Source organism: Pituophis catenifer, unplaced genomic scaffold (assembly GCF_029215685.1).
Source record: "Pituophis catenifer annectens isolate HBS135680 unplaced genomic scaffold, rPitCat1.0.hap2 SCAF_10, whole genome shotgun sequence".
In the NCBI taxonomy this organism is placed as follows: domain Eukaryota; kingdom Metazoa; phylum Chordata; class Lepidosauria; order Squamata; family Colubridae; genus Pituophis; species Pituophis catenifer.
Window position 1 is genome coordinate 8,684,657 of NW_027256890.1, and position 25,196 is coordinate 8,709,852.

A 25,196-nucleotide genomic window follows, 5' to 3' on the forward strand; every position below is an offset into this window, starting at 1 on the left:
ATAGATAGATAGATAGATAGATAGATCGAGATGGATGGATGGATGGATGGATGGATGGATGGATGGATGGATGGATGATGCGCTATTTAGATGTAATGATAGAGATGGATAAATAGAGATAGATTGATATGGATATATAGATATTGATTGATCAATAGAGAGATTATATATACATATATACCGGTACATATACATACATACATACATAGAGTGAGAGAGAGAGAGAGAGAGAGAGAGAGAGAGAGAGAGAGAGAGAGAGAGAGAGATGTTTTTCAAACCTGGCAATTTTAAAGCTAGGTGAAGTTCACATGCCAAGGAATTCTGGAAGTCTACCTATCTTAAAGCCTGCTGGGGGACTGTAGCAGGGATGAAATGCTACTGGTTCGCTCCGGTTCGAGCAAACCGGTAGTTTAAAAAAGCTACTGGTTCCTCCTAACCAGTATTTCCAATGATCAGCTGTTCCGCGCGGTTTAGCTTTGGTAGAAAGCAGAAAATCCTGCTTTCTAGCGAAGCTAAATCGTGCGGCACAGCTGATTCCCCCGCCCCCCCCCAGTTCTACTCACCTTCCCCAGCCTCCTTTTGGTGTGTACTGTGTATGTGCACACGCAATACACAGTCAACCCATCTTGAAATGGCCAAGTTTGAAAAACGTTGCCTTAAATCATACGGAAGTTAATTTTGGTTGAACAAATCTCTTGTGTGAATGTACCCAGTGTGATTTGAAGATCTGTGATTTCATACTTCCTGCCCCATGTCAACTGTAGGTTATTCAGCTAAACAGCCCACAATTTCGGTATGGCAGGGAGTTCCGATAACGGATTGGGGGCAATTCCACGGCTTTGCCGGTGGCTGGCTTGTGAAACTGACCATCGCATTCCTCCACCTGTGAGCTAACGTTTTTGGGTGTTAGCTGAAGACATTGGAAAATAGGTCGGCCTATTTTCTAAAGCACCAGAAGGCAGGAGAAAGGAGCAACGAATGGAAACTAATCAAGGAGAGAACCAACCTAGAACTAAGGAACAGCTTCCCTCCAGAAGTTGTGGATGCTCCAACACTGAAAGTTTTTAAGAATAGAATAGAATAGAATAGAATAGAATAGAATAGAATAGAATAGAATAGAATAGAATAGAATAGAATAGAATAGAATAGAATAACAGAGTTGGAAGGGACCTTGGAGGTCTTCTAGTCCAACCCCCTGCCCAGGCAGGAAACCCTACACCACTTCAGACAAATGGTTATCCAACATCTTCTTAAAAATTTCCAGTGTTGGAGCTTTCACGACTTCTGGAGGCAAGTCGTTCCACTGATTAATTGTTCTAACTGTCAGGAAATTCCTCTTTAGTTCTAAGTTGCTTCTCTCCTTGATGAGTTTCCACCCATTGCTTCTTGTTCTACCCTCAGGTGCTTTGGAGAATAGCTTGACTCCCTCTTCTTTGTGGCAACCCCTGAGATATTGAAACACTGCTATCATGACTCCCCTGGTCCTTCTCGTCATTAAACTAGACATTCCCAGTTCCTGCAACCGTTCTTCATATGTTTTAGCCTCCAGTCCCCTCATCATCTTTGTTGCTCTTCTCTGTACTCTTTCTAGAGTCTCCACATCTTTTTTTACATTGTGGCGACCAAAACTGAATGCAATATTCCAAGGGTAGCCTTACTAAGGCATTATAAAGTGGTATTAACGCTTTTAAGAAGAAATTGTACAACCATTTGTCTGAAATGGTATAGGATTTCCTGCCTGAGCAGGGGGTTGGACTAGAAGGTCTCCAAGATCCCTTCCAACTCTGATGTTCTGTTTTAGAGCAACATTCACGGCTGAAAAGCGTCCTACGTTTTGCAGACGGTGAGTTCCTTCTTAACCAGCGCTCACGTTTCAAAAACTTCCCCCTCCTGCATGCTCCTTCCTCCAGTGCTTCTGATAGGGTTGTTGAATACTTGTGCCATTACAAAACCACACAAATATGCTCGCTGTTTAATTTAGCTTTACCTGGGGAGTGGGCCTGAGCAAAGCCGTTTTAGGCTTGATGTAAATTTAATCCTCACTCTCTAAAGAGGTTTAAGGCACTCCAGTTTCAGCTAATCCAGAAACCTAACCCCAAATCTTTTGAAACTCTTCACGGGCCACCAGAGCAATAGGCGAAGAGAAGACCCCTTCCATGATTAAAATTATGAAAAGGATACAGTGTGCTTTTCGGACTAAAAGCTTTACTCCGTTCCCCAATAAAGAAGATTTATTTTGCAGCCAGTCGGGAGGATTTTGCTGACAATCTCTTTGTCCGTGACAGATTGACTGTTTTGGAGTTGGGCAGTAGATGAGAGAAGAAGTTGCAAAAAAATGATATTTTTTTTTTTTTAAAAAAGGGATCAGGGTGGCAGGGGAAAAAAAACAAACCAACAATGAAGTTATTTTAAAGATGTTGAGACTCTAGAAAAAGTGCAGAGAAGAGCAACCAGGATGATGAGGGGACTGGAGGCTAAAACGTATGAAGAACGGTTGCAGGAACTGGGCATGGCTAGTCTAGTGAAGAGAAGAACCAGGGGAGAGAGGAGAGCAGTCTTCCAATATTGGAGGGGCTGCCACAGAGAGGAGGAATGGGGTCAACCTATTCTCTAAAGCACCCGAAGGCCAGACAAGGAATAATGGATGGAAAGTGACCAAGGAGAGATTCAACCTAGAAATGAGGAGGAACTTTCTGAAAGAACAGAAGTTGCCTTCAGAAGTTGTGGGAGCTTCATCACTTGAGATTTTCAAGAAAAGATTGGACTGCCATTTGTCAGAAATTGTGTAGAGCAGGGGTGAAATCCAGCAGGTTCTGACAGGTTCTGGAGAACCGGTAGCGGAAATTTTGAGTAGTTCAGAGAACCGGCAAATGCCACCTTTGGCTGGCCCCAGAGTGGGGTAGGAATGGAGATTTTGCAATATCCTCCCTCCAGGAGGGGAGGGAATGGAGATTTTGCAATATCCTTCCCCCAGGAGTGGGGAGGGAATGGAGATTTTGCAGTATCCTTCCCCTGCCATGCCCACCAAGCTACGCCCACAGAACTGGTAGGGAAAAAAATTGGATTTCACCCCTGGTGTAGGGTCTCCTGCTTGAACGGGTGTGTGTGTGTGGGGTGGACTAGATGACCTATAAGGTCCCTTCCAACTCGGTTAATCTGAAGTGAGTAGCATGTCCAGACCCTGTAAAACAACCCTTTGCCTGCAAAACTGTGTCTTTTATAGATTATATAGATTCTTCCAACTGTCCACAAGGCCTCAGAAGCGTCCTTAGCTACGATTCTTCATTCAGGTAGTCTTTAACTTACAGCCACAACTGAACCCGAAGTATAGGTTGCTAAGCGAGATCGTTAAGGGAGTTTTGCCCCATTTTACAACCTTCCTTGCCACCGTTGTTAAGTGAATTGCTGCGGTTTTAATTTAGTAGCAGGGCTGTGAAGTGAATCTGATTTCCCCATTGATTTTGCTTGTCAAGAGTGCAAAAGGCAAGACACACGACACGACAACCATCGTGAGTCAGTTGCCAAGCATCTGAATTTGATCACGTTACCACAGGGATGCTGCAACCGTCGTTAAGTGTGGAAAATGGTCATTGAGTCACTTTTTCCAGGGCTGTTGTTACTTTGAACAGTCACTAAATGGTTGTAAGTCGAGAACTGTCTGTAAATTAATTTGGGGAGGGGGGAATGACTAGGGATATACTGAAAATCCTAGCAGCAACTATAAAAAATAAAAATGTAACTTGGTTGCAAATAATTTACTAAATTATTTAGTCAGTTGTTTAGTTTTGGTCTTGCAAACAACCAAGACAAATAAACCGATGATCAATTGCATGAATGAGAGCAGAAATATGAAATTATTTGCAACAAAGGAGTATGTTTTGGGCAGTGGTGAAATCCAATTTTTTTTACTACTCTGTGGGTGTGGCTTGGTGGGCATGGTGTGGGCGTGGCAGGGGAAGGATACTGCAAAATCTCCATTCCCTTCCCACTCCAGGGGAAGGATACTGCAAAATCCCCATTCGCTCCCCACTCCAGGGGAAGGATACTGCAAAATATCGATTCCCTCCCCACTCCTGGGGGAAGGATATTGCAAAATCTCCATGCCCTCCCCACTCTCGGGCCAGGTATTTGCCGGTTCTCCAAACTGCTCAAAATTTCCGCTACCGGTTCGTCAGAACCTGCTGGATCTCACCCCTGGTTTTGGGGTGTCATGAACCGGTGCTCTGAATATTATTTTTATTCAGGAAAAAAAAATCACTTGTAGGAGCTGGAAGAGTTTGAATCAAGTTTTCCAGCTGTGGCTTCTTTTCAGAGACCAGCAGGAGCTGCCACATATTGGCTGGGGATGATGGGAGATTGTGGCTCAGCATATTTTGGAGAGGAGTGGGTTAACCATGTTGCAGGCTGAATCCAGGAACATCTGGATGCAAAGCAACCCAAACTCCAAACTCCTTAAGCCTGATGTGTATTGCAATCCCCAGTTCTCAGCTTGCATGTCAGTTCAGCACATGCAATGCTCTGCAGCCGGCTGGGGGAATCCTGGACTACAAATCCCATCAGTGTTCCACTGCTTTAAACCCCATACTCCTGAGGATACTATGCATCAACCCTATGCATTTAATTACAAGGGCACCTGGGTTGATTTACTCATCCCCACCTAGCCCCAGGGGTGGGGACGATGGGAAATGTAGTAGTAGCCCAGCTCCATGTCGCAGGGCGCCAGGTTGGAGAAGATCAAGAAGCCCGTGCGGTTAGCGCATGCGTCGTAGAAGGGGGAAAAAAAACACGAAGCGCCAGGCATCCGCCGCTACCACGTGACGTGAGTTGCAGCTCCGGCACATCATCGGCTCGGCGCTCGGCAAGCCATCCTGGCCGTTGGTTAACCGTATAATCCTCTGCAGCTGGGCGAGACATCGCTGGAGGAGTGCCGGAGAATCGATTCGCCCATGCTTGTTTGCTTCCAGTTTGCAAGGCAGGACAGAGGGAGAATCTCAGGTTGGGGTTCTTTGGGGGGGGGGGAATGGGGGGTCTGTTTTCTGCATACGGGGGTGCATTAAATGGGGGTGCATTGCAGCAGCATTTCACTGAACATTTAAGGACCTGGGCATAAGGACTCCAACGGGGGGGGGGGGGAGGAATAATACAGTAATTTTTAATCTTTTCCCCCAAAGATGCATTTTCTGCTACTCAGTCATTTCAGAGCCCCTTTCCCACAAATTAGGAAGTTTGGAGATGGAGTAGCTTTGCGTGAGCATTCCTCCCTCCCTCCCTCTTTCTCTGCCTTCTGTCCTCGGCCTCATTGTCCTACCTTCCTTCCTTCCTTTCCTCCTCTCCCTCCTTCTCCTTCCTTCCTTCCTTCCTCCCTTACTTATTTTCTTATTTTCTTCCTTCTCTCCCTCTTTCTCCTTCCTTCCTCCCTTACTTATTTACTTCCTTTCTCTCTCTTTTCCCCTTTCTCCCTCCCTTTCTTTTCCCTTTCTCTCCCTTTCTTTTTCCCCCCTCCCTCCCTTCCTTTTCCCTTCTTTTCCTTTCCTTCTCTCCCTTCTCTCCCTTTCCCCCTTTCTTTCCCCCTTCCTTCCTTTTCCCTTCTTAATTTCTTTCCTTCCTTCCTTCCTTCTCTCCCTTTTCCCCTTTCTTTTTCCTCTCTCCCTTCCTTCCTCCCTTTCTTATTTTCTTCCTTTCTCTCTTTCCCCTTTCTCCCTCCCTTTCTTTTCCCTTTCTCTCCCTTTCTTTTTCCCCCCTCCCTCCCTTCCTTTTCCCTTCTTTTCCTTTCCTTCTCTTCCTTCTCTTCCTTTCCCCCTTCCTTTCCCCCTTCCTTCCTTTTCCCTTTCCCCTTCTTTCTTTCTTTCCTTCCTTCTCTCCCTTTCCCCCTTTCTTTTTCCTCCCTCCCTCACTTTTCCCTTCTTTTCCTTTCCTTCCTCCTTCGTTCCTCCCTCTCTCCCTCCCTCCCTTATTTTCTTCCTTTCTCCCCCTTTTCTCCTTCCTTCCTTTCTCTCCCTTTTCTCCTTCCTTTCTCTCTTTTCCCCTTTCTCTCCTTCCTTCCTTCTCTCCCTTTCCCCGTTTCTTTTTCCTCCCTCCCTTCCTTTTCCCTTCCTTCTCTCCCTTCTCTCCCTTTTCCCTTTTCTTTTTCCTGTCTCCCTTCCTTCCTCCCTCCCTCCCGCCCAGCCATGTAAATTCAGATCCTAATAGCAAAAATAGATCTAAAAAGTTTTGCAAAGTTTAATGCAACCAAAATATTTTGCCAACCACATTCAACAAACAACAATATCGGTCATTTGTATCTAGTAGGTTGATACGTTTTGCAGACTGTGTTATAAACCTGAAATTTTCCACAGTGACTTGTTTAAAATTCCTTTTGGGTCATTTTGTTTGAATTTTGACTCATTTTAACCGATTCCTTTGGTGACTGGTTTTAAGCCTTGTTCTGAGGCTTTAGCAGGCTCTCCTGTGCCATCCTCCTTTGCTCTTTGGGTAACTTCCCTCGTGTTTCGAAAAATAGAGTTGCTAAATATGCAAAGAAGCTTGCAAATATGGATAGTCCCTGACTTACAACCACAATTGAGCCCAAAATTTCTGTTGTTAAGTGAGACATTTGTTAAGTGAGCTTTTCCCCGTTTTACAACCTTTCTTGCCACGGCTGCTAAGTGAATCACTGCAGTTGATAATTTAGTCACACGGTCGTGAAATGAATCTGGCTTCCCCGTTGACTTGGCTTGTCAGCAGGTGGCAAAAGGTGATCACGTGACCTTGGGACACAGCAACGGTCATAAGTATGAGTCAGTTGCCAAGCCTTTGAAGGTAGACGGAGATGCCACAAAGGTTGTAAGTGTGACAAATGGTCCCAAGTCACTTTTTTTCAGTGTTGTTGTAACTTTGAACAGTTAACCAAACGGGCTGTTGTAAGTCAAGGGCTACCTATAATAATCCAGAGGTTGTGTATGGCTTGCCTAAGTGTTCTGCCGTGCTGAAGTAGAAGGAATAGAATAAGAATAAGAATAAGAATAAGAATAAGAATAAGAATAAGAATAAGAATAGAATAGAATAAAGATATAGAATAGAAGAATAGAATAGAATAAGAAGAGAAGAGAAGAGAATAAAGATATAGAATAGAAGAATAGAAGATTAGATTAGAATAGAATAAAGAAATAGAATAGAATAGAATAAAGATATAGAATAGAATAGAATAGAATAAAGATATAGAATAGAAGAATAGAATAGAATAAGAATAGAATAAAGAAATAGAATAGAATAGAAGATTAGAATAGAATAGAATAAAGAAATAGAATAGAATAGAAGATTAGAATAGAATAGAATAAAGAAATAGAATAGAATAGAATAAAGAAATAGAATAGAATAGAAGAATAGAATAGAATAGAATAAAGAAATAGAATAGAATAGAAGATTAGAATAGAATAAGAATAGAATAGAATAGAATAAAGAAATAGAATAGAATAGAAGATTAGAATAGAATAGAATAGAATAAAGAAATAGAACAGAATAGAATAGAATAGAATAAAGAAATAGAATAGAATAGAAGATTAGAATAGAATAGAATAAAGAAATAGAATAGAATAGAATAAAGAAACAGAATAGAATAGAATAGAATAAAGAAATAGAATAGAATAGAAGATTAGAATAGAATAAGAATAGAATAGAATAGAATAAAGAAATAGAATAGAATAGAAGATTAGAATAGAATAGAATAGAATAGAATAAAGAAATAGAACAGAACAGAATAGAATAGAATAGAATAAAGATATAGAATAGAATAAAGATATAGAATAGAATAGAAGATTAGAATAGAATAGAATAGAATAAAGAAATAGAATAGAACAGAATAGAATAGAATAAAGAAATAGAATAGAATAGAATAGAATAAAGATATAGAAGAGAAGAGAAGAGAAGATTAGAATAGAATAGAATAGAATAGAATTAGAATTAGAATTAGAAGAGGAGAGGAGAGAAGAGAAGAGAAGAGAATAGAATAGAATAGAATAGAATAGAATAGAATAGAATAGAATAGAATAGAATAGAATAACAGAGTTGGAAGGGACCTTGGAGGTCTTCTAGTCCAACCCCCTGCTTAGGCAGGAAACCCTGCACCACTTCAGACAAATGGTTATCCAACCTCTTCTTAAAAACTTCCAGTGTTGGAGCATTCACAACCTCTGGAGGCAGAATTATTTTATTATCTTTTTTTTTATTTCCCCGCATGAAAAGCCATAACAAATCCAGAAAATGCCAGATGCATCTACCAGCAATAGCTGAGGCCTGGGGTTCCTCTCTCTCTCTCTCTCTCTCTCTCTCTCTCTCTCTCTCTCTCTCTCTCTCTCTCTCTCTCTCTCTCTCTCCCTCCCTCTCCCTCTCTCCCTCTCTCTCCGTCTTCAACACTGCTTAGGAGATATTTGTAATAGGATCGCACCAACGCATTCCAGAGCAAATCCCTTTGAGGGATTCCCAGTGTAGCAGAACCACCAAAATACCTTAAAAAGTTGTGTCCTTGAACTCCAGCCAAGTCTCATAAAGATGTAATTCATCCCACAAGCATGCACGAGCCCCCCTCCTCTCCCTAGGGGCACACACACTGACCCCCAAAGCGATGATGGCTACTGAGGCAATTAACCATATGTGTAAAATAACTACCTTATCTGAAAGAAAAACAAGAGCTTCTCCACATCAAAAATGCAAATTTCTCTCTTATTTTTTTTCCTCTCTCTTTTTTTTCGCTCGAGTGAAGTTGTTACAGAATTAAAAAATTTGCACGCGCAGTGGAGCCACAGAGTGGGGGCGCTGAGATTGATGTCCGTCATCTTGATGAGAGATGAACGTGGTGATTTTAAGAATTAACAGGCTGGGTTAGAGTGGGACTGATTTGAGTTCCAAATTCCCATTTGGCCATAAAATATGCTGGATGTCCTTGGATCAGGTGTACTGGTCTGTCCTGGTTCTTGGATCGGACGTATGGTCTGACTTGGTTCTTGGGCCAGATGTATGGTCTGGTCAGGTTCTTGGATCGGATGTATTGGATTGGTTTTGGATTGGTCTGGTTCTTGGGCCAGATGTATGATCTGATTTGGTTCTTGGAGCAGATGTGTGGTCCATTCTGGTTCTTGGGCCAGATGTATGGTCTGGTCTGGTTCTTGGGCCAGATGTATGGTCTGGTCTGGTTCTTGGAGCAGATGTGTGGTCCATTCTGGTTCTTGGGCCAGATGTATGGTCTGGTCTGGTTCTTGGATTGGATGTATTGGATTGGTTTTGGATTGGTCTGGTTCTTGGGCCAGATGTATGATCTGATTTGGTTCTTGGGCCAGATGTATGGTCTGATTTGGTTCTTGGATTGGATGTATTGGATTGGTTTTGGATTGGTCTGGTTCTTGGGCCAGATGTATGATCTGATTTGGTTCTTGGAGCAGATGTGTGGTCCATTCTGGTTCTTGGGCCAGATGTATGGTCTGGTCTGGTTCTTGGGCCAGATGTATGGTCTGGTCTGGTTCTTGGAGCAGATGTGTGGTCCATTCTGGTTCTTGGGCCAGATGTATGGTCTGGTCTGGTTCTTGGATTGGATGTATTGGATTGGTTTTGGATTGGTCTGGTTCTTGGGCCAGATGTATGGTCTGATTTGGTTCTTGGGCCAGATGTATGGTCTGATTTGGTTCTTGGATTGGATGTATTGGATTGGTTTTGGATTGGTCTGGTTCTTGGGCCAGATGTATGATCTGATTTGGTTCTTGGAGCAGATGTGTGGTCCATTCTGGTTCTTGGGCCAGATGTATGGTCTGGTCTGGTTCTTGGAGCAGATGTGTGGTCCATTCTGGTTCTTGGGCCAGATGTATGGTCTGATTTGGTTCTTGGATTGGATGTATTGGATTGGTTTTGGATTGGTCTGGTTCTTGGGCCAGATGTATGGTCTGATTTGGTTCTTGGGCCAGATGTATGGCCTGGTCTGGTTCTTGGGCCAGATGTATGGTCTGATTTGGTTCTTGGATTGGATGTATTGGATTGGTTTTGGATTGGTCTGGTTCTTGGGCCAGATGTATGGTCTGATTTGGTTCTTGGGCCAGATGTATGGTCTGGTCTGGTTCTTGGGCCAGATGTATGGTCTGATTTGGTTCTTGGATTGGATGTATTGGATTGGTTTTGGATTGGTCTGGTTCTTGGGCCAGATGTATGGTCTGATTTGGTTCTTGGGCCAGATGTATGGCCTGGTCTGGTTCTTGGGCCAGATGTATGGTCTGATTTGGTTCTTGGGCCAGATGTATGGCCTGGTCTGGTTCTTGGGCCAGATGTATGGTCTGGTCTGGTTCTTGGGCCAGATGTATGGTCTGGCCTGATTCTTGGAGCAGATGTGTGGTCCATTCTGGTTCTTAGAGCAGATGTATGGTCCATTCTGGTTCTTGGGCCAGATGTATGGTCTGGTCTGGTTCTTGGGCCAGATGTATGGTCTGATTTGGTTCTTGGGCCAGATGTATGGCCTGGTCTGGTTCTTGGACTAGATGTATGGTCTGGCCTGATTCTTGGAGCAGATGTGTGGTCCATTCTGGTTCTTGGGCCAGATGTATGGTCTGATTTGGTTCTTGGGCCAGATGTATGGTCTGGTCTGGTTCTTGGGCCAGATGTGTGATCTGGCCTGGTTCTTGGACTACATGTATGGTCTGGCCTGATTCTTGGAGCAGATGTGTGGTCCATTCTGGTTCTTGGGCCAGATGTATGGTCTGATTTGGTTCTTGGGCCAGATGTATGGTCTGATTTGGTTCTTGGGCCAGATGTGTGATCTGGCCTGGTTCTTGGACTACATGTATGGTCTGGCCTGATTCTTGGAGCAGATGTGTGGTCCATTCTGGTTCTTGGGCCAGATGTATGGTCTGATTTGGTTCTTGGGCCAGATGTATGGTCTGGTCTGGTTCTTGGAGCAGATGTATGGTCTGATTTGGTTCTTGGACTAGAAGTATGGTCTGGCCTGATTCTTGGAGCAGATGTGTGGTCCGTTCTGGTTCTTGGGCCAGATGTATGGTCTGATTTGGTTCTTGGGCCAGATGTATGATCTGATTTGGTTCTTGGAGCAGATGTATGATCTGATTTGGTTCTTGGAGCAGATGTATGATCTGATTTGGTTCTTGGAGCAGATGTGTGGTCCGTTCTGGTTCTTGGAGCAGATGTGTGGTCTGGTCTGGTTCTTGCCAATTGACTCATATTTATGACAGTTGCAATATTCCAGGGTCACACGATCCCCTTTTGCGACCTGACAAGCAAAGTCAACGGGGGAAGCCAGTTTCCCTTAACAACCATGTTTATTAATGTTTAATACATTTAATAACGGCAGCGATTCAACTTAACAATTGTGGCAAGAAAGGTCCTAAAATGGGATGAAACCCATTCAACAAACGTCCCGCTTAGCAACAAATTTTGTGCTTAATTGTGGTCGTAAGTGAAGGACTACCTGTATTTTGATATACTAGATATTACGGGGGAGGGATCTTTCTGTGGCCTCATCCCTGAAGAATGTACAGCTTTAAGCTTTAAGATCTAATTATACTTGGCATAAAATATTACTATATACTTGCAAAGGAAGAATGTATGTTTGCTAGACTTTGTAGGAATGTTGTCATTCAGTTTATGTAACAGTTTCCAAGGTTTTAATCTTGAAATGCAATGAAAAAGCGGACTTTTTTTCCCCCTGTTTCAAAATGTGCTTTATACGAAGTCTATAAATTCATTTTTAAAACTTGTACAGCCGCCTATCTCAAAGATACGATGATAATAAGTCATAAATAGTTTATTATCGACTTAAAACATTCTGTTTGTTCAATGAGTTGCAACGTCACTGAAAAAAGTGACTTATGACAGTTTTTCACACTCACAACCATTGTAGTATCTCCATGGTCATGTGATCAAGATTCAGATGCTTGGCCACTGACTCAGATTTATGACAGTTGCAGGGTTCCAGGGTCACTTGATCCCCTTTTGTGACCGTTTGACAAGCAGAGTCAGTGGGGATTCACTTAACAACCATGTGGGTAACTTAACAGCTGCAGGACTCATGTAACAACTGTGGAAAGAAAGAATGTAAAATGAGGCACTTAACTGTCTCGCTTAGTGACAGAAATGCTGGGTTCAGTTGCGGTTATAAGTCAAGGACTACCTGTAGTTCCATTTTACATTTGCATCTAGTCCCATTTGTAGTTGTCCTCATATGAGATTAATCTCCACAAAAAAAATGGACAGATATGATAACGTAGGAAGAATGATAAGGTTCGTGGACTGTCTCAGATTTTGATAAAAGAGAATATTTGTAGCTCAGGGTTGAAATGAGGAGTCTTTGTTGCTCTCTGAGCTTGGTTCTTTTCTTCCAGACATTTCATGACCCAACTAGGTAACATTATCAGGACTAAAAGGGAGAGGAGGAAGGGGACGAGGAGGAGGAGGGGTCCTTGGTGCTCTCTGAGCTTACTTGTTTTCTTGCAGACATTTAATTACCCAGCTAGGTAACATCATCAGCATTATAAGGGAGTGGAGTTTGCACTCTGTATATAAGTAGCTGGTTTGTAGAGAGCAAAGCCCACTCCCGTCCAGCACTGATGATGTTACCAAGTTGGGTCATGAAACGTTTGCAAGAAAACAACCAAGCTCAGAGAGCACCCATGACCCCTCATTTGAAGCTGTAATTATGCTTTGATTGAATTGGTATTTCCCAGTAACAATAATAATAATATTTCATCCTTTCCAGCATTAAAAGAACAAAGCAAAGAACGTAATCCCTCTTTGATAATCACTGAAATAATGAAACCCGCTACCGTTACATGACAAACTTTTGATTATGCATATTGATTATGCATATTTTCCAGACTATAAGATGCACCGGAGTATAAGACGCACCAAGATTTCAAAGAGGTAAACAAGAAAAAAAATGTTTTTGCCCTCCCCGGCCCCCAGGAACACTCTACAGGCCCTCCAAACCCTCTGCGTGTCCCGTTTTTTGTGAAAAACTGGCCTGTTTTTCACAAAAATGGGGCCTACAGAGGGTTTGGGAGGCCTTCAGATTGCTCCTAGGGGCTGGGGAGGGCAAAAACACCCCCGTTTTTGGCCTCCCAAACCCCCCCACGCGTCGCGGTTTTGCCCTCCCCAGCCTCCAGGAGCACTCTGCAGGCCCTCCAAACTCTGCGTGTCCAGTTTTTGTGAAAAACTGGCCCATTTTTCACAAAAATGGGGCCTGCAGAGGATTTGGGAGGCCTTCAGAGTACCCCAGTTTTTTGCGAAAAAACGCCCCCGTTTTTGGCCTCCCAAATCCCCCACCCGTCGCAGTTTTGCCCTCCCCAGCCCCCAGGAGCACTCTGCAGGCCTCCCAAACCCTCTGCGTGCCCCGTTTTTGTGAAAAATGGGCCTGTTTTTGGCAAAAACGGGACGCGTGGGACGTAGTTTCAGGGGGGGCAAAAATGGCTGTATTCTGAGTATAAGACGCATTTCCACCCTCTTTTTGGGGGGGGAAGTGCGTTTTATACTCTGAAAAGTATGGTAATTTTTTATCATGAGTATTATTTTTTATGCCAGTGATATCCTGCAGCCAACAGATGGCACCTGAGATGGCAGATTGTAGTCTTAGACCTAGTTTGTTCCTCCTGTTGTTTTAGTCATGGTTGCTTGAAACCAGAACAATAATTACAGTTGGCTGGGTTCACACAATAACACCAAGCCAATAAGGGGGCAATAAGCTGACTTTGTATAAATATACAAAAGTATGAAGGCTATTGCTTAACGCACTGTAAGCCGCCCTGAGTCTCCGGAGAAGGGCGGCATATAAATCAAATTAAAAAAAAAAAAAAAAAAAGCCAGAAAGAGAAACCCCATCCTATGCAAACATCTATTTGTGGAATGTTCTAGAAAAAAAGAAATAATTAGCATACAGATAGTCCTTGACTTATGTCATCGGGAGCCAGTCATGAGCTGTTGTGGTCCGTCAGCGGTCTGTGCAGCTAGTAGCTGATTCCGACAGCGAGGAGGCTGGTGGGGTGCTGCGCCAGCAGCCTGGGCAGATGGCACTCGAATCGGACAGTGAGGAGGCTGGAGAAGATGTGGTGCCAGAGGCGGGGATTCAGCCAGGGCCTTCAGAACCTCCAGAAGCTTCCATGGGTGAAGAGGAAGAAGAGGAGGAGCTTCTTCTCAATGCACGGGCGCGCAGAGCTGCCAAAAGGCAGGAGTGGCTCCTCAGGAGGAGGTCTCCTCGAGAGTAAGGCTTGGGGCTAATTTAGCCTATTTAAGGAGGAACACTGACTGAAGCAATTTGCAGGGAACAACTTAGTTCATTCTCCTTCGCGTCTGGATCTTAATTCTTTTTTCAGTGTCCTGCAAATTGCTTCTGGGCTTTCTGCCAATCCTAGTAAGATTACGATTATTTATTCTTTGGATTTTTGTAGGCTGTTAAGAAAGTTAATTAACAGCCTTTGTTTGAAAAAGACTGATTTAATTTAGTAAACTAAGGTTTGTACAGACTTTGTGTGTGCTGCGTTCTTTGGGGTCCGTAGCTGGGGCAGAACATGAGCCTTGACATGTAGTCCTCAACTCACCATTGAGCCCAGCGTTTCTGTTGCTAAGTGAGACGTTCGTTAAGTGAGTTCTGCCCCATTTTACAATCTTTCTTGCTGCATTCGTTCAACGAATCCCCTGCAGTTGTTAAGTGAGTAAACTTGGTGGTTAAAGTGAATCCGGCTTCCCCATTGACTTTGCTTGTCCGAAGGTCCCAAAAAGGGGATCCTAGAATCTTGTGCAAACATACAACTGTCATTAATAGGAGCCGGTTGCAAAGCGTCCAAATTTTGATCACGTGACCACGGGGAGGCAGTGTGGCCGTCGTGTGAAAAACAGTCACAACCGATCCCCCTTTTTCCCCCCCAGTGCCGTTGCCCTAACTCCGAACGGTCACTATACGGACTGTTGTAAGTCGAGGACTGTGTTTGACGATGGATGCAAATCCATAGCTTCATCAGATTTTTCTATTTGATTTTCTTTTTTTTTTCTTTTAAGTTTAAACATTGTGTTGCTATTGAACAATTCTTTTTTTAAAAAAAATAATTTTTATGAAACTGTCTTTAAAAACAACACAAAAAACTATCACACATATATAAAAGCAAAACATGTCAAGACATAACGTATTGAACATTACATAACATTAATGGTAATTTTACAGCATTTCGTATCGACTTATGTATTTTGCTTTTGTAGTTCTCTATTCTATCATTTCTATTTACTAAATAGTAGAATAATTACATTGCTCTAACATATATATTATACATTATAATATTCATTGTTCTTATCTACACATTTATATTCGTTTATATTTACATCTCTTTATTGTTGTTCAGTTACTTGAAGTTTCATCAATATTAAATTAAACATTTCTTGTTCTGATTTCTATTTTCGAGCCAACTTTACATTTTATTCCATATTTCATAATATTTCGAATCCTCTCTCTCTTTCAACTCCATAGTCATTTTATCCATCTCTGCGCATTCTTGAATTTTCATAATTACTGTTTCGTCTGAGGGTACATTTTTTTGTTTCCAATTTTTTGCGAATGTGATTCTTGCTGCGGTAAGTATGTGCAATATAAAGTATTGAAGGCTTTTGTTCATTTTCGGGTCCAGTATTCCTAATAAAAACAATTCAGGTTTCAAATCTATTTTTTGCTTTGTAATTTCTTCTAACCATTTTTAAATTTGACACCAGTACTTCCTTGTGATAGGGCATGTCCACCACATGTGTTAGAATGTTCCTGATTTATGGTTGCATCTCCAACAATTAGGTGATAAATTGGGATACATCTTGGCCAATCTCGCTGGTGGCAAATGCCACCTATAAAACATTTTATAGAGGTTTTCTTTGTAGGTAACTACAAATTAACTACAAATGAAAATCCATTTGATTTTCAACCACAAAGCACATTTTTGTTAACTTGTTTATTGATTTTTTTTCTTTCACATACACACATATCTTTTATGAACAGAGTATTGGCCGTATCATATCTTATACAATTTATCATATCCAATTCCATTTTACATAGTTACAATTTTTGCCAAAATATTCTTTTTCCATACTTTTTTTATCTTATCTTAATACTTCTATACTTATTACATAAACAGCATCACGATCCACCCTCAAATCCTAGTTTCTTAATATTATTTCAATTAGTTATCCATTGTTAATCATATATATTTTCTTTTAACTTTCATATTGATTTGTTCTTCATCCTAATAAATTTTAATATGCGCGGGGTTGCCTTTCTACCATTTCATTTCCCTTGTTTTACAACAATTCTTCTTCTCCTCTCTTTCTCTTCCCTTCCTTCTTCTATCCTTTTCTACTTTCTTCTTTCCTCCTCTCCTACTCCTTCTCTACTTCCCCTTCCTTTCCCCCCTCCTTCCTTCCTCCCTTTCTAACCTTCTCTCCTACTCTTATTTTATCTTCTCATCGTTCCCACCACCCATCTCCTTCCACTTATGACTATGACTAATTTTGTTGCTTGTATCCTTACAATTTATATTGATATTGTTTCCTGATTGCTTATTTGTACCCTATGACTATCATTAAGTGTTGTACCTTATGATTCTTGATGAACGTATCTTTTCTTTTATGTACACTGAGAGCATACGCACCAAAGACAAATTCCTTGTGTGTCCAATCACACTTGGCCAATAAAAAATTCTATTCTATTCTATTTCCCCTCCCTTTCTTCCTCTCCTTTTCCCTTTCTTCTATTCCTTTCTCTCCTTCTTCTCTTCTCCTTCTTCCCTCTACTCCTCCTTCCGTTCGCTCTCCATTGTTGTATTCATTTTCAATTCTTAAGCACACTCAACTTTTACGGGCCTCCAAACGTTAATTCTTGCACAAAATGCTTTGTTGTCGGTGTTTGTGTGCTTTCTTCGCCGGGATACAATCACCAAGGTTAATTTTTGCGGTTTTGCTTCTCCTCTTGCATCACCGTGGGGGCGTGGAGGTGAATCTCTCTCTCTCCCCCCCTCTCTGTCTTTGTCTCTCTCTCTCTCTCCCTCCCTCTCTCTCCCTCCCTCTCTCTCTCTCTCTCTCTCTCTCTCTCTCTCTCTCTCTCTCTCTCTCTTGGAATTCCCGTGCTCGGATCCCTAACTTTTTGAAGCCGATGCTACAATTAACTGCCTGGATCCTTTCAAAGGCGGATACAGAGAGCAGATTCAATGAAATTGAAGGTCGCCTCGGCCTTGGAAGCCGTTGAAAGATACCTAGCCATGATACCCTTTCTGATTTAATAATGCCAATGAGAAACTGGCCCTCTGTAATAATTAGGACTAATTAAGGAAGAGGTGTTGACAGACGGGCTAAGAAGAAACAAACTGCCTTTATCCCCGTAGCTTAGAGTCAGATTACCGGGGACTGGCCGTTATCTGTTTCTCAGAAAGCAGACACTTCAATCATTTGTCGAGCCTTCAAAGGCGAAGAGAGTTCCTGACAATATTCAGGATTTGGGGACGGAGCTATGAAATAAAGTCTTTGATTCGGAAAATGACGCCGTTAATCCCCCTTTCTCGTCAATTGTCCTAACTTTAAAAAAAAAAAAAAAAAAAAAGTTTGAATTACAGATGGAGAATCTGATTTGGAATTTTTTGGGGAGGTAGCTTCTGTCTTCACCAGAGACAATAGACATTCTTGTCTCTTCTCAGCCTCGTTCGTGGCCGTTGCAAAAAGTGTGTGTGTGTGTGTTGAGAACTTTGTGTGTCTTTCATCGCATGGAGGGGAATGATCTGTCTTGCTGGCCGTTCAGGAAAGATGGAGAAGAACTTGAGGGTTAGAAGAGTGCTTGCGTTCGCATAGAAACGCAAACCACAATTATTCATTTAGGCGGGGGTAGGAAATTAGGATTCCAAGTATTTTTTTTAGCGAGGCGTCCTTGGTGACCTCTGAACGGGCTTGTTTTCTTGCAGACGTTTCATTACCCAACTAGCGAACATCATCAGTTTAGAAGGGAGTGGGGTTTGTAGAAAGGAGGAAGAGGGGAGGAGGAGGAGCTGAACTCTATGGTCCTTGGCTTTCCTGGAGCTTCCGGGAGGGCAAAAACAGCCTCCCCCAGGCCGGAAACAGGCCCGTTTTCAGACTTCCGGTATTTCTGGTACTTCCGGTAGGCCCGTTTTTCACTCTCCCAGAGCCTCCGTGCCAGCCCTGTACTTACCTGGCATCCAAAACGGGCTGCGTGGAGACTCCTGGGAGGGGAGGGGCAGCGTGGGTGGGGCCAGCTGAAAATCAGCTGGCCAGCGGGAGGCATGAACGCATGTGCGGCGGAGCTGAGCTAGGGCAACAGCTCACGTGCCCACAGAGATGGGTCCGCGTGCCACTGGTTCACCATCATGGCTACACACCAACGTCATTCATTGGATGACGTCATTCAAGGGACTTGCAGGAACTCATGGGGGTTGCCCATGCCTTGCCATGTTTAACTACCAAGACATCTCATGGCTATAAGCTCAACTGTTGAGTAAAGTGAACATTTCAGAACATTGTGCTATTGTCCAGAAAACTGCACAATGATCCTAGAGCTCAACATAAGGAATTCTTTTTCTACTTCTATGCTGGTCTCTGACCATAAGAAAGAGTGGAGATGGGTTGGGTTGGGTTGGGTTAAGTTGATTGGGTTGGGTTCAGTGGTGAAATTCAAATTTTTTTACTACCGGTTCTGTGGACGTGGCTTGGTGGGTGTGGTGTATGGCTTGGTGGGCGTGGCAGGGGAAGGATACTGCAAAATCTCCATTCCCTCCCCACTCCAGGGGAATGATACTGCAAAATCCCCATTCCCACCTCACTCTGGGAACCAGCCAAAGGTGGTATTTGCCGGTTCTCCGAACTAGTCAAAATTTCCGCTACTGGTTCTCCAAACTACTCAAAATTTCCACTACCGGTTCTCCAGAACCTGTTGGATTTCACCCCTAGTTGAGTTGGTATAAGAGCCACGGTGGCACCATGATGCCAGCTGCCAGCAGTTTGGCTGATTAGTTCTTACCGGCTCAAGGTTGACTCAGCTTTGCATCCTTGGGGCCATTGATCTCGCTGTTCAATCTTGCGAGATCCGGCCATGGATGGAGTGCATGTGTTTTTAATGTTTTTAAAATGCTTTTATAATGTTTGTTTGTTTTTTAAAAAATTATGTTCATTGTTTGTATTATTTTTGTTGTAAGCCGTCCAGAGTCCCTTGGGAGTTGGGCGGCATAGAAATATGATAAATTAAATTAAATTAAATTAAATTAAATTAAATTCTGAGGTCAGTAAAATGAGGACCCAGATTGTTGGGGGCAATAGACTGACTCTGTAAACTGTTTAGAGAGGGCAGTAAAGCACTGTGAAGCGGTATATAAGTCTAAGGGCTATTGCTTTTGAATTGTGTTGTATTGTGTTGAGTTGGTTGGGGTGGGTTGAATCGAGTTGGGTAGGGTTGAACTGAGTTGTATTGATTGGGTTGGGTTGAATTGAGTTGAGTTGATCTAGTTGGCTCTTGCTTATTTGCAACTTTTTAATGACATACTTGCCTGGAGTGTGATCATTTTAATGCAAAATATGTTCTCATTTGAAGTTTTGAAATGCTTTTTTAAGGCATGCTTCAATTTAAAGCGGTGGTGGAATGTCTGTCGTGTATCCGGGCGGGGAGTCGTCTTCTGCGCATGCCCCAAGATGGCGCTCCGGCGCTGAGTCTCGGCTTCTTGGGGGCGATGCCTCGGCTTGGGGGGGCTCAGGGGGGTCATTTCGAACATCTATGACCCCCCGCCCGGACGAAGCAGCATCTGAGGAGCCCGTTGGAAGCTTTGTCGGCTCCCCGGACCATCCCAGCGCTGAGGGGGATGACGTCAGGACGGCGGTGGGCGACGGCGGTCTGCGGCCTGCAGGGGAGCGGCACCGGCGGCGGCGGTCGCGGGCGGTCATGGCGGCGGCGGCGGCAGCTCCTGGACGACGTCGGCGTTGTGAGGCCCCTACGGAGGTTCCCCACGCCCCTGGATGCCTCGAGTGGATCTTTGGAGGCAGGGGGCGGCTGGGGACGTCCGTGGGGGGGGCCGATGGCGACGATGGCGATGGGGACTGCGGAGGCCGCGGCGGTGGTCGTGACGGGGGCGCCTAAGGTTGGGGCGGCTCCCAAGGGCCTAAAGACTTCCAAACAGACGGCCCAGGACTCTTCAGCAGCGGTTTTAGGTCAGATTTTGGGGTGACTGGAGAGTATATGACCCTTGAGGGAAGGGTTACCCCCAGGGAGACCCAGAGACCCCCCCCCAGGGTGAGCTGGATGGGGGGGACGAAATTGGGGAGCTTTACCCTCTAGAATGGAAGGTTGAGGGTTATTGGGGCTGGAAAATGACTACAAACTTATGCGGTTTGAATCCCCCCCCTCCTTCCTTCAGACTGAGTTTTGGCCTTTTGGCCTACTACGATCATAGCTTCCCATCCATCTTGGCCTGCTGAACTACTCCTAATTTTTTCCCATTTCCATCTGGCCTGTCTGGATTCCCTACCATGTAGAACTTCTCTGACGAACATCTACGAACTTAAACCTCCTTTGAGCTGGATATTGGATTCCCTGATGCTGCTAATCCCAGGAGGGATACTGGTTCTATGGATATGGGGCCGAGGAGGCGGAATATGGCTATCCTCACCCTTGAGCTTTCTTTCAAAGTCTCCATGGATTGGCCTGGTGAGAGACGGCCACCCTGGAAACTTTCGGGGTCGAATGATATGCACCTCCTTAGCCACTGTCGTGAGAGGACAGTGGAGCTTGGCAGCCTGACCATGGACTGGAATTTTCCCTACGCTTATAACATCAGTGGTCCCCCACCCTTGGACTGTTTCCCCTGATAGCTATATGTACTCGGTGTCGGAACTCCTCGCCCTGCGAGTTTCTCCCCTCTCGCAGATTTGGCCCCCCACATTATCGAGGGCCTATCTCGATGACGGACTTTGGAGTCCGGAGAGATGGCATGGAGCAAGGAAGAATTTATGGGGCTTTTTAGGGAAATTTTTAAAGATTTTAAGGGGTTCTGGGGGAGGGGGTTGTAATTATTCTTTTAAAGATATTGGGAAGACGACTAGGGCGGATTGGGGGGGAAATCCACCAGGGTCAGAGCCGTGCCCGGCACAGGGTAACGATTCGGGGGGACGAGGGATTGGGAAAGGGATGGGGGACGATATCTATGAGGGCTGTACCATCGGCACGGTGAATGGGAGGGGCAGATATGGCGGGAGCTGGGGACCACATCAGGTGCTGGGGGCTCGCACTTGCTGTCTGAGAGCAATTGCTTGCCCCGGTCCCCAAGGCTCTGCTCGGATACTAGGTGGCTTAGATACTCAGGAGCTGGGCCTTCGGCTGATGCTGTGCAATGCCAGGTCCGTGGTCAATAAGGCCCCCCTCATCCACGATCTTATACAAGAGGGAGGAGCGGACCTGGCGGGTATTACGGAGACCTGGTTGGGCCCGGAGGGTGGCGTCCCTCTGGTTGAAATGTGCCCACCAGGCTTCAGAGCATTCCATCAGCCGAGGGCTCAGGGGAGGGGCGGGGGGGTGGCGGTTATTATTAACGAGGATCTGGGTCCGAGGGAGACCACTGTGCCTCAGATAGCCGGATGTGAGTCCCTCCTTGTGAGGTGGGGCCGTGGGGTTCAGATGGGCTTGTTGCTTACGTACCTGGCTCCCTGCCGCGTGGCAACAGCCCTACCTGAGCTACTCGACGTGATAGCCACGGTGGCAGTAGATACACCCAGGCTTTTAGTCATGGGTGATTTCAACTTGCCATCCGTCGGTGAAACGTCTGAGGTGGCTCGGGAGTTCATGGCTTCCATGACGGCCATGGACCTGACCCAGTTAGTTCATGGCCCTACTCACAGGGGAGGTCACACTCTGGATCTGATTTTTGTCTCTGGCCAGTGGTTGAGTGGTCTTGTTATAGGGGATATAGACATGGAACCCTTGTCATGGTCTGACCACTCACTCCTTCGCCTAGATCTTCGAACCGCGACCCCTCGCCGCAGGGAGGCGGATCCAATTAGATGGATCCGCCCCAGGCGCCTGATGGATCCTGATAGGTTCCAGATGGAGCTTGGGCCATTTCCTGAGGAGCTAGCACATGACTCGGCCGAGGACCTGGTAGCCGCCTGGGATCGGGCGGCTGGTGGGGCCTTGGACCGAGTTGTGCCTTTGCGGCCTCTGACCCGATGCCGATCCCGTGCGGCTCCTTGGTTTACTGAGGAGCTGAGGGAAATGAAGCGCCGGAAAAGACGCCTGGAGAGCGGTTGGAGGGCCAGTCTCGCTGAATCTGATCGAACACTGGTAAGGTCGCATATTAAGGCCTACCTAGTGGCGATAGAGACGGCAAAGTCTAACTACTTTTCCGCCTCTATTGCGTCATCAGGGAATCGTCCGGCCGCCCTGTTTAGGGTGACCCGCGCCCTGCTCCATCCGGGAGTGCGGGAGGATCCCTTAGAAGGCAGGGCGGAGGATTTCGGACAATACCTGTATGACAAAATCGCCCAGATCCGGGGGGATTTGGACTCTGACTGGGTAGATCAGGGCAGGGTGACGAGGAATAGTCTTGAGAATGTTATCTGGGAGGAGTTTGATGCTGTGACTCCTGATGATGTGGACAGGATTTTGGGGAGACTTAGTGCGGCCACATGTTTACTGGACCCGTGTCCCTCCTGGTTGGTACTGGCTTCCCGGGAGGTTACACGAGGCTGGCTTCAGGGTGTTATCAACGCTTCGTTGAGTGAGGGTTACTTCCCCACCGCCTTGAAAGAGGCGGTGGTGAGGCCTCTCCTCAAGAAGCCGTCCCTGGATCCGGCAATATTGGCCAACTATCGTCCTGTCTCCAACCTTCGCTTTATGGCGAAGGTTGTTGAGAGTGTGGTCGCACGACAGTTTCCGCAATTCCTGGAGGAAACATCTTATCTAGATCCGTTCCAGTCGGGTTTCAGGTCTGGGCACAGCACAGAAACGGCATTGGTCGCGTTGGTTGATGATCTCTGGAGGGCTCGGGACAGGGGTTGTTCCTCTGTTCTGGTCCTGTTAGACCTCTCAGCGGCTTTTGATACCATCGACCATGGTATCATGCTGCACCGGCTGGAAGAGTTGGGGGTGGGAGGCACCGTGTTGCGGTGGTTCTCCTCCTTTCTCTCCGACCGGTCGCAGTTTGTGTTGGCAGGGGGGCAGAGGTCGACCTCGAGGCCTCTCATTTGTGGAGTGCCGCAGGGATCGGTCCTCTCGCCTCTCCTGTTCAACATTTATGTGAAGCCGCTGGGTGAGATCATCCGTGGCTTTGGGGTGAGATACCACCAGTACGCTGATGACACCCAGCTGTACATCTCCACCCCAGGCCACCCCAATGATGCCCTTGAAGTGATGTCCCAGTGCCTGGAGGCTGTACGGATCTGGATGGGGAGGAACAGGCTCAAGCTCAACCCTTCCAAGACTGAGTGGCTGTGGCTCCCGGCATCCCGATATAGTCAGTTGACTCCATCACTGACTATTGGGGGCGAGTCATTGGCCCCCACAGAGAGGGCTCGCAATCTGGGAGTCCTCCTGGATATGCAGCTGTCCTTGGAGGAACACCTGACGGCTGTAACCAGGGGGACCTTTTGTCAGGTTCGCCTGATCCGCCAGTTGCGGCCCTTTCTTGATCGGGATTCCCTGTGCACAGTCACTCACGCCCTCGTCACCTCTCGCCTTGACTATTGCAACGCTCTCTACATGGGGCTCCCCTTGAGGAGCACCCGGAGGCTCCAGCTGGTCCAGAACGCAGCAGCGCGGGTAGTGACGGGAGCAGCATGGCGCTCCCATGTAACACCGCTCCTGCGCGAGCTGCACTGGCTCCCAGTTGTCTTCCGGGTGCGCTTCAAGGTGTTGGTTATCACCTTTAAAGCGCTCCATGGCATAGGGCCTAGCTATCTTCGAGACCGCCTGCTGCTACCAACGACCTCCCATCGACCCGTGCGCTCCCACAGAGAGGGCCTCCTCGGGGTGCCATCAGCCAGACAATGTAGGCTGGTGACCCCCAGGGGGAGAGCCTTCTCTGTGGGGGCACCTACCCTCTGGAATCAGCTCCCCCCAGAGATACGGAGAATCCAAGACCTCAGTGCCTTCCGTCGCGCCCTTAAAACCCATCTATTTAAACAAGCCGGGCTGGCTTAAGATGAAATTTTTAACTGTTTTTTAAATGTTTTAAACGTTTTTAATTGGTAATGAGTTTTAATTGGGCCAAATTTATATATCTTTTAATTGTTTTTAATATTTGTTCTGCATGTTTTTTAATCTGGCTGTACACCGCCCTGAGTCCTCAGGGAGAAGGGCGGTATAGAAATCCAATATAAAATAAAATAAAATAAAATAAGTATCATGTTCGGTCGCCCCAGGGAGAGGAAAGGAAAGTAACAGAACAGACAAATAAATAAATGACGTGTTGAAATTTCGGCGAGTTTGAGTTGTTGTGCAACTGAACTGCAATCCGCTAACCGTTTTTCTGGTGGGATGCCAGAAAAATCCTATAAACTTAAACCAAGGCTACATTAATTAAGGAGTAATTAGAAAGGAATAAATCGAGTATAATCAGGGGGGGGGAAAAGTTTGTCATGAGAAAAATATTTGCCTAAGATTAATTAAGTTTCAGAGGAAGAGCAGCTTCAAATTGCTGAAAATTACGGAGCCTTTAATTGCAGCTCAACCCTAATTAATTTTCAGATATTGTAACAACTTGATGGATAATAACTCCTGTCATTTCCCCCTGGTTGGTACAAAAAGAGCCAGCGAGAGAATCCACCTCTTTTCCCAAATGAGTTTATTTCAGGAAACGTCTGCGAAAATGGCTGGAAGGTGTTTTAATTAAATCTTTGCCGTCTAAAGATATTAGCTAAAGATATTTCAACTGTTGGATATACGAGGCTTGTTCCTAATATATATTTCACTCTTAATTAAGGGGAGGGGGTGGGCTTCCTGATTTCTAGCTGACAGAAGACTGCTGAACGGGGAAAACTTCTTTTTTTAAAAAAAATATTTATTTTATTTTATTTTATTTTATTTCGAATTTATATACCGCACCTTCTCCCAAGGGACTCAGGGCGGTGTACAGCCAGATAAAAACATACAATACTAACATTAAAAACAATTAAAAGAATATATATTAATTTGGCCCCAGTTTAAAATGACAAACCAATTAAAA

General features: G+C 45.1%; 1 protein-coding gene across 3 annotated transcripts in view; it reads left to right on the forward strand.

The window, feature by feature from the left end:
• The window catches only part of GNB1L (G protein subunit beta 1 like), an 80,576-nt gene that overhangs the window by 19,273 nt on the left and 36,107 nt on the right, over positions 1–25,196 (forward strand). The window contains exon 1 of one of the 3 annotated variants that reach the window (XM_070950751.1): positions 4,935–4,995. The exons of the other annotated variants lie outside the window; for them this stretch is intronic. The gene's annotated coding sequence lies outside the window, so the exon portion shown is untranslated. Of the gene's footprint in view, positions 1–4,934; positions 4,996–25,196 lie in introns of those variants that run through there. 3 annotated transcript variants of the gene reach the window in all.